Source organism: Etheostoma spectabile, chromosome 3 (assembly GCF_008692095.1).
Source record: "Etheostoma spectabile isolate EspeVRDwgs_2016 chromosome 3, UIUC_Espe_1.0, whole genome shotgun sequence".
NCBI classification, from domain to species: Eukaryota; Metazoa; Chordata; class Actinopteri; order Perciformes; family Percidae; genus Etheostoma; species Etheostoma spectabile.
Window position 1 is genome coordinate 26442578 of NC_045735.1, and position 8103 is coordinate 26450680.

Consider the following 8103-nt stretch of genomic DNA (forward strand, 5'->3'; position numbering starts at 1 on the left):
CCCCCGTGGGGCTCCACCGCCTCAGTCGCCACTGAGACGGCTATGACAGAGCAAGAGGAAGAGACACAGAGTGTACACACAGTAGCGTGTTCGCCGCTCACACTGGCAGGCTCACACACAAAAAACAAACATGTCCGTCCCCTGTGTGTCATGCTGTCATCTTCTCTCACTATTGCTCTTTTCTCCCCCTTTTCCTTCATTGTGTGTTTCCCACCAGCGCTTGTTTCCTTGGCGGACATCTTCGCTCTGCTGTGTGTTTGATAGCCAGTGTCGGCTAGTGCAGACTACTGCCTTTGTTTCGCTACGGTCTCTCTCTATTTGCAGGGCCGCAGACACAGACATAATTAATAAAGGCTCCTCACCTGTTGCTTGCCCTTCGTGTTTATTCAGCCAAGTAGAACGGCGCGGGCTTTTTCAAAGAGCATGGGAACTTTTTTTCTAATGTTATTAACGTGTATATGTAGACAACAAATCAAATTCATCTTGACCTTTAAAAGTTTTATTTCAGTTAATTTGCACTCACTTAAGAAAAGGGCTAGGGCTCGCAGACCCGCACTCCACTCTGCTTTCCAAATTCCTCTGTGTATGAACCAAAGCATGCTGGGCGGGCCCTCCGCCCGCTTGCTCACTAGCTCGCTCTGGCCCCAAGGTCATGTGCGCTGACGGTGAGAGTAGGGAGGTTGTCTGACTTCTGCCTGCTTTTTTTCCTCAGCAGCATTTCTGCTCTGCTCACATTGCCAGCAGAGCTCTGAATCCTTCTCCCGCTGTTTGAGCTCCTTACAAACAAACGATCGATTTCACAGAGAGAGAGGGAGAGAGGGAGAGAGAGAGAGAGAGAGAGAGAGAGAGAGAGAGAGAGAGAGAGAGAGAGAGAGAGAGAGAGAGAGGGAAAATATAACTGCGAGTGACCCTGCAGTCTGCAAATGTTACACTTAAACTGCCTTTTTTTTTTCTAAACACATACATGCCCCGGGACATGTCACCTCTCCCCTTTCAGAACTTAACTGAATGAATAAAGAAATAGATGGAGCTGATGAAGAAAACTAAAAAACAGCCACATGGAAGAGAGCGGAGGATTAATTCAGTGGGCAAATGGGTCTTGGTGTCAATTTGAGCTATTCTGATCCACTGAATTGAAACCAGAGCTTCAACCAAGCCCCAAACAAGTCACCTTTGACCCTCATGACAGATATAATACTGATACTCTATATTCATTCACTTCCACTGCACGCTTTGTTTGGACTAAAACCACTTTTCCTTCTACTGCTCTGGCCTTACTTTAAAACTCTGCACCTTTGGTCAAATGATTAGCATACAGCAGTCCACAGTGGACTGTAACAGACAGCTTGCCCACTGCTGGCTATAAGGTACAGTGGTTCTATGGAAGAAGGGCTTTGTACTACTTTGTAACACTCTTAAATAACTTGTAACTTCTAAATTAAAAGTATCAATGCATTCTTGACCCAGGGTTACCATTACGGTTATTAATTACCACCCAGAAAGTAATTACTTCTTGTTGAAAGCATATTTTGTTTACTATCGAGTATTTTGGTGCCTTTGGGAAAAAGTATCCACTTATGTAAGCTATTAGAATTAAAAACAGTTCTGACCTTTAGATTAAATGTTGAACATTTTCATGATTCTCATTATCTAGTTATAATTAGCTTCAAGTAGTAGTAGTAGAATTCACAAGCAGTGGGTTGTATTAAAACCCTCCAAATCAATGTTTCCTGAAGAGATGTGCATAAATGGCTCCATTACTGTGTTTAGAGGCTTCAGTGGGGAGTGATTTAGACGACACTCCTGCAGTGGACCATCAGTCACTCTTTCAGAGTTAAATAAGCCATGAGAAGGACTGTTATCCTTACTGGCTTAAGCCCGCATTAATCAGTCCACTTCACCTGTCAATACAGCCACTGGCTTCCAATCAAACAACCATTACAGCAGAGAGCATCCAAATAAAGGAGATCTTTGCTTCTTATTGAGTTAATCACCCAGCGTACACACACACACACACACACACACACACACACACACACACACACAGAGCCTCTCATCAGACTGGCACTGGCAGTGTATATTCCTCTCCTCGTGCATGGAGCGGTGCAGAGGTCAGGCTCTACTCACATTGTGACATGGAATGTGGAGGAGGCGTAGGATGAAATGATATAATGAAATCACTTTGCAGTTACAACCGTGTGGAGTCGGAGCATTGTTTGAGATTGCCCTTTGAAGGTATAACATTGATCTGTGCAAATTGACAGCCAATGAAAATAGTATCTGCTCATTGTGAGTCTCATCATCGCTGAAGTTATGATTTATGCTAACAGCGTGATAGTGGTGGACAAGGCAGAGGCGAATAAGGACTGGGCCGGAGCAACGTGATAGACTGATGCCTCATCCGCAACCTGAGCTGGAGAATATAGCTCTGAGCAGGTGGGAGTGAACGACCATCTGACAGCCCTTTTCAAAATGACAAAATCCATCCTTCTGTATTGATCAGTTATTCTTCTGTCTTTCAGCGTGCATCTTCAGCCCCTCCCTTCCTTTCTTCATCCCTTCCCAACCTGCCCAGCCGCTCCCTATTGATCCTCGCCGGTGATTGGTTGAGCTGTAATTTGAGATGGACATTGACGGATGAGCGCAAACTGTTTTCTTTCCCTCTCTTCCTCTCCTCTCGAGGGTGATGAAGTCATAATGCTAGTGACAGAGCCAGACAGGGACCAATTGAAATGGAGTGCTGGCCCGAATAACCTTTAGAGCCAGTGCAGGATGTCTCCTGGTCTGTTGCACATGCCTCCTGGGTGCTCCGTGGTCACAGGACTCATAAATGCTCATATACAGTACAGGCAGCCAAAGTGGACTGAATGAATAGAGACAAGAGAGGCTGTACATTAGCTGCAAAGTTGAGGGTATCTGAAATTAAAGAGTGGCAACAATATCTAAAACAGGATAAATATAATCTTGCAGAATGTAAAAAATAACAATTTGGATCATTTTGACTCAACAAACTCTATCGTCAGACAAGAACATTCATCTTCAACAATTCTACAAAATCCAAGAATATGTTCAATAAGAGTTGTTCTTAATATCTACTGTCAAAAATGTTTAGTTTTTGCTTTTACATGTATCTAAGCATCTCTCCGGTACACTGTGGTAAGGTAAAAGTAGCTATAGTCAACATTTTTAAAGCAACATAAATATATAAATCTGGCAACATTTTTTTTTCAAAATGTATGAAAAATGCTTTACAGAGCTTTTTAGTGAGTTTCAGATCAATGTCTTGTTGTCTGGTTCGTAACTTTACCATTTTGGGTCACTCTCACCACTGTCATAGTATCATTTTTAGCTGCAGCAAGCAGCTAAAATTAAAAACCCAATCTCTAAAAACCCACTGTACATTCCCTGCTGTGCAATAAAAACAGCAGACAGATTTTTCCCTCAGGAGTTGGTAGAGACCAAAAACAGAGCTAAAAGAGAGTCCTCTTCCATTCACGTTTTCCAGTCAGCCATCTTAGTTTTCACACACTTGGCACTTTGAGTTGGTTGCACTATTTAACCTTACAGTTAGTTGCCATTACATTGCATACAGTGAACCTTAAGGCCGTTTCTTTGGGGTCATTGGGCAGTAATTCCATAATAATCTTCAGCATAATATAATTCAAGTGGTCTGAAAGAAAACTAGACTCCTCCTCCTTTTCTTGGCTCTACTTTCAGGCTTTAGAAACCCAGCCTGTGACAGGAGACTTTGGCCAATCACAAGTCATTTTAGATAGAGGGCTATTGGCTGTTATTGTGCAGATCCCTTCAGATGGTTCAGACGGCTGCAGCTAATTCATGTTCATGGTTATGTAGAGCCTTGAATCACAGTATTTCATAGCATCCGGACCACAATGGCGATCAGGATGATTGAAATGAAAGACTAGTCGGCCTACTTGTGCAGGTAACTGTATGAAGTGCGACACAAAGACAGAGAATCCCGCCAGAGGCAAGATTTCATAGAGCAGCAGAAATACTGACATGCAGGAATAACTTTGACAAAACGACAAAGATCAAGAAGATAACAAGATAAAGAAACGTAACACATGAAGCAACAGCAGTCAGTATCTGCCCACAACAGCATACCCTCTGGTTTTTACTTGAAACCAATTTTAGTTTTATTGTCCTAAACTGTTTATTGCTATATGCAAATAAAATAAGTATCCAAAATGCTCTATACATGCCATTTTAACAGATTTCTTAAAGTGGCACGTCTTAAAATGGCCTTCCCTGTCTGTGATTACAGCCGAACGTCCCATTTTAACAGCATCCCTGTCTCTGTAATTGCATGCATATTGGATTTTAATAATGGTGTAGAATATTATCAGACAGTGAACACGCTGATAACGAGCCTTGTGCTTTGACTGTTTGACAACTCAATCTTTCACCGCCGTTTATTCTGCCTAATGCCATTACACACGGAAGAAGGAGGAGGAGGAGTGATGGCTACATTTAGAAAAGAAATCATTGTTTCACTGCATGTTATCCCCTCTATTTCTTCTTCCCTTCATTTTTCAAAAGTCTCTTTCATTTCATTCAACCTGCGACACCGTGCGACCACATGGTAGTAGACCAATCATTCCTCTGTAAAGAATTGCTTGTGCCAGTGGTTAAACAGGAGACATTTTGATTAATATTTTCCATTTGTTTAGCAAGCTTTGAGCTAAAATTAGATGACCACCTCGGCAGGACAGCAGTGACTTTGGTTTCCCCGCCAGGCCAGTCCAACACGCACACACACACACCAGTTCCAGAGAGGAGAAGGAGGGAGGGAGGGCTGGTACGGGAGTAATTTCAGCGGATTGTGAGCGGACAGTAGCTCCGCTGGGAGAGCTGGCAATCATGGGGGAAACAATGTTTACATCGATCAGCTGTCAGGAAGATTTATGGCCTCATTTTGCTGTAATGGAGAATTAGTGGGGAGATTATCAGCGACTCAACACCACCGCTTGTTACTCGTGTCCAGGCCTGGCAATTTGTCTCTCCCCAGGAGCAGCCCAAACACTTGTGACAGCACCAGCACTTGCCCTAATTCAATCAAGAGAAAATGTTGGAATTAATTTGTTACAAGAAAATTTAAATATGTTCCAGTTGAGCAGTGGCCTATGGCCACTTGAAAAGCAGCGGGGATGAGAGAGAAGGGGAGAGAAAGCATCTGATTTATTGTGCTGGGCAAGATATTGATCCAGTTCGATCCTGGCCTGTGCGCAGAGGGTTTAATGTGTAATAATTTCCAATTTAAAGCTCCTTCTCAAGATCATGGCTGTAAGGAGAAGAGAGGAGAAGGCAGGCCGGGGCCGCGCAGCCAGCCCGCTGATTAAGGTTCCTGTTGCTAAGGCTTTGTCAAAAGCTCTGTTTGAATGTAAATGTGGGGTTATCTGTCCCAGTATCTCCCATGTGCCTAACACAGGCTTTATATGTCTGTCATGAAGATGGGCACTAGGACTAGGACAAGAAGGATGCTCAGGCCGTATACATACTATTAGGAATAATTGTATGTACACATATGTACAAGGTGTGTCTAATAATTTACACGGACGGATCACAGAGGGTGAAATACAAACTGCTGATAGCCGGGAATAAATAATATAGGCTCATATTACATAGTCTGGCCTATGTACTCTATATCATGGGGATTATGATGTGGTTGATTAGAATCAAATAGCAGAGCAGAATAGAAGAATCTCATATTGTTTTACCGTGACCTTTTGTAAGCCTGTCGGTTCAGGTTTAGGCATCAAGATGTTAGAGCAGTGAGTTGAGAGTACTTAGGTAGTTGGGGTTAGGGTCATCTGTTAAGTGAGTGTTTTGTGGGTTTTTTCACCGTGCTTAGGTGCTTCTGGTATCTGCGGGATACATGATCACCCTTAACTACCCCCTTTCCTCAACCCACCCAGTCTCTCCCTCGACCAGGACCCTGAGGACTGCTGTCAGCATGCTGACCTATTGATCAAGCTGTCGGTACGCTGCTAAGAGTCTCAGTGTGGGCAGGCTGAGGTTAACAGAACACAGTCAGACAGATAGATAACCATCATATGTATATCAGCAGTCAGATGACACAGGGCATGTTTCTTGGTGCTGGATTTCGGATTTTATTTGACGTAACATTTTGCTCAGGCCAGAGCCGTGCTTTATTTTTTATGTGTCCTTATCTGGATACTTCTACCATCTACAAAGGAATGAGTCAAAGAGAAAGGGAAATGTGTATTTTAAGGTCGACACTAACCATCTGAGAAATTTTAAACATTTGTCTATATAAAGTATGTGAATAGAATGCATATAGTTAACTCCCCATGTATACTGTTTATATGCCATATATGAATGCATATGCAGGTTGCATGATCCCTTGAGTTTTCTCTATAAACCAGACAACCAGTGTCCTTTGCTGTTGAAGTGGCTGGCCCACTATTAACACAAGAGCTGTTAAAAAAACCTCTTGGCAAAAGAGAGTGCCAAATACGGACTCAACACACACACTCACACACACACACACACACACTTTATTTGAATTCTACCTTGGGGGGGGGGGTTCTGTGTCGAACCAGCAGTACAACAAATAAACGCCTCACTTTCCTTTCCTCTCCTTCCATCTCACTTTCTCTCTGTCTTTTTATTAATGTGTGTGTATGTGCCTGTGCATGTGTGTGTGCGTGTGCGTGTGCGTGCGTGTGTGTGCGCATGTGTGTGTGCGTGTGTGTGTGTGTGTAGCTTGCAGGCCATTCCAGTCCAGGGACACAGTTAAATGAAGAGGAGAAGCAGGCTTCAGCGCTGTGACCTCTGTAGGCCACATTCTCCTTCTCCTCCAGCTTTGTTTATTAACTTCTCAAGGCTTTCCTCTATTCCACTCTGATTTCATATTTTTCTCTGTGTATGGGAAAATAGCCTACAAGACACTGTCTGTTCCCGACTGTTGACGTTTCTGTGAAACAGTTTTAACAAATTAGTTAACAGGCAGGCTCTTAAAAAAAAATTCAATGCATACACATTAGCATGAGTTAAATGATGCCTAATTAATTTCTGCTGCCATGCATAAATTTGGGCTGCCTTCTCTCGCTGCCACGGGAGACCAAGACAAGGGGGATCATTTCCAGGCTTCCCATAAATAAATGAATAAACATAGAGAAGGGCCAGAGAGAAGCTGGTCTCGCAGAGTAGCCAGGTGTGCAAGGTTAAAGACCAACTATGTGGGCGTACGCGCACAAACGCACACACACACACACGCATACACACACACACACACACACACACACACACACACACACACACACACACACGAATACACACACACACACACACACACACCGGGAGCAGGAGCAGGTGCAAATACAAATGATCTTTGAAACTCACTCGAGGTGCCAGGCTAAAGCACCGCTTTAAGTGCACAGCACAGCAACACATACACAATGTTAACAGCATCCTCTATGAACATCACACCAGAAATACAAAATGCACGTCACTGTCACAACTTTTTTTTGGTGTACCTTGTTATTTATTCTACCTGAGCATCCCTCTACATACAAATCCCACAGAACTGTTGAGAAGAGTGTGTGGAGTGGATGATAGCAGTGGCCTCTCTCTCGCCTAATTTGTAGTAATTGGTAGCTCATTAGGTGAAGCAGGTCAGTGTCACAGGGAGCAGGCTGTCAGGGCATGAGGTTAATAACGGAGAGGAGACAGACAGATAGATTAAAAACTCTGCCGCCTGCCATGCCTCTCCTCTGCTGGCTTGTCTCTAGCCAATGTCCATCTGTCCACCATATGCAGAGCTCTGAACATATCTATCCCAGCACTCGTTGTAAAACTTCAGTAGAGCATCTTTTAAAGCGAGACTGTAGCTTTTTGGTAAACAGCAACTTCTGTGGCCACATGGGGCAAATACATAATAATTATCACAATTTCCTTGAATTCTTCTCTAACGCATTCACATTACCTTTTTGGTAATTATTTACTGTACATGTGATTCTATAATTTAACAGTAAAATGTACTGAACTACACAGAGAGGTGACAGAGATTAAGCTTAGACAGGTGTTTCATATGAATGAGTCCAACATGGGTCAGACGGA

General features: G+C 43.3%; 1 long non-coding RNA gene across 1 annotated transcript in view; it reads right to left on the bottom strand.

Annotated features, from left to right (window-relative positions):
* Positions 1–483: 483 nt before the first annotated feature.
* LOC116686961 (uncharacterized) overlaps positions 484–8103 on the bottom strand; it is a 72748-nt gene continuing 65128 nt past the window's right edge. The window contains exon 3 of the long non-coding RNA XR_004331438.1: positions 484–776. This is a non-coding gene — a long non-coding RNA (uncharacterized LOC116686961). The remainder of the gene's footprint in view (positions 777–8103) is intronic.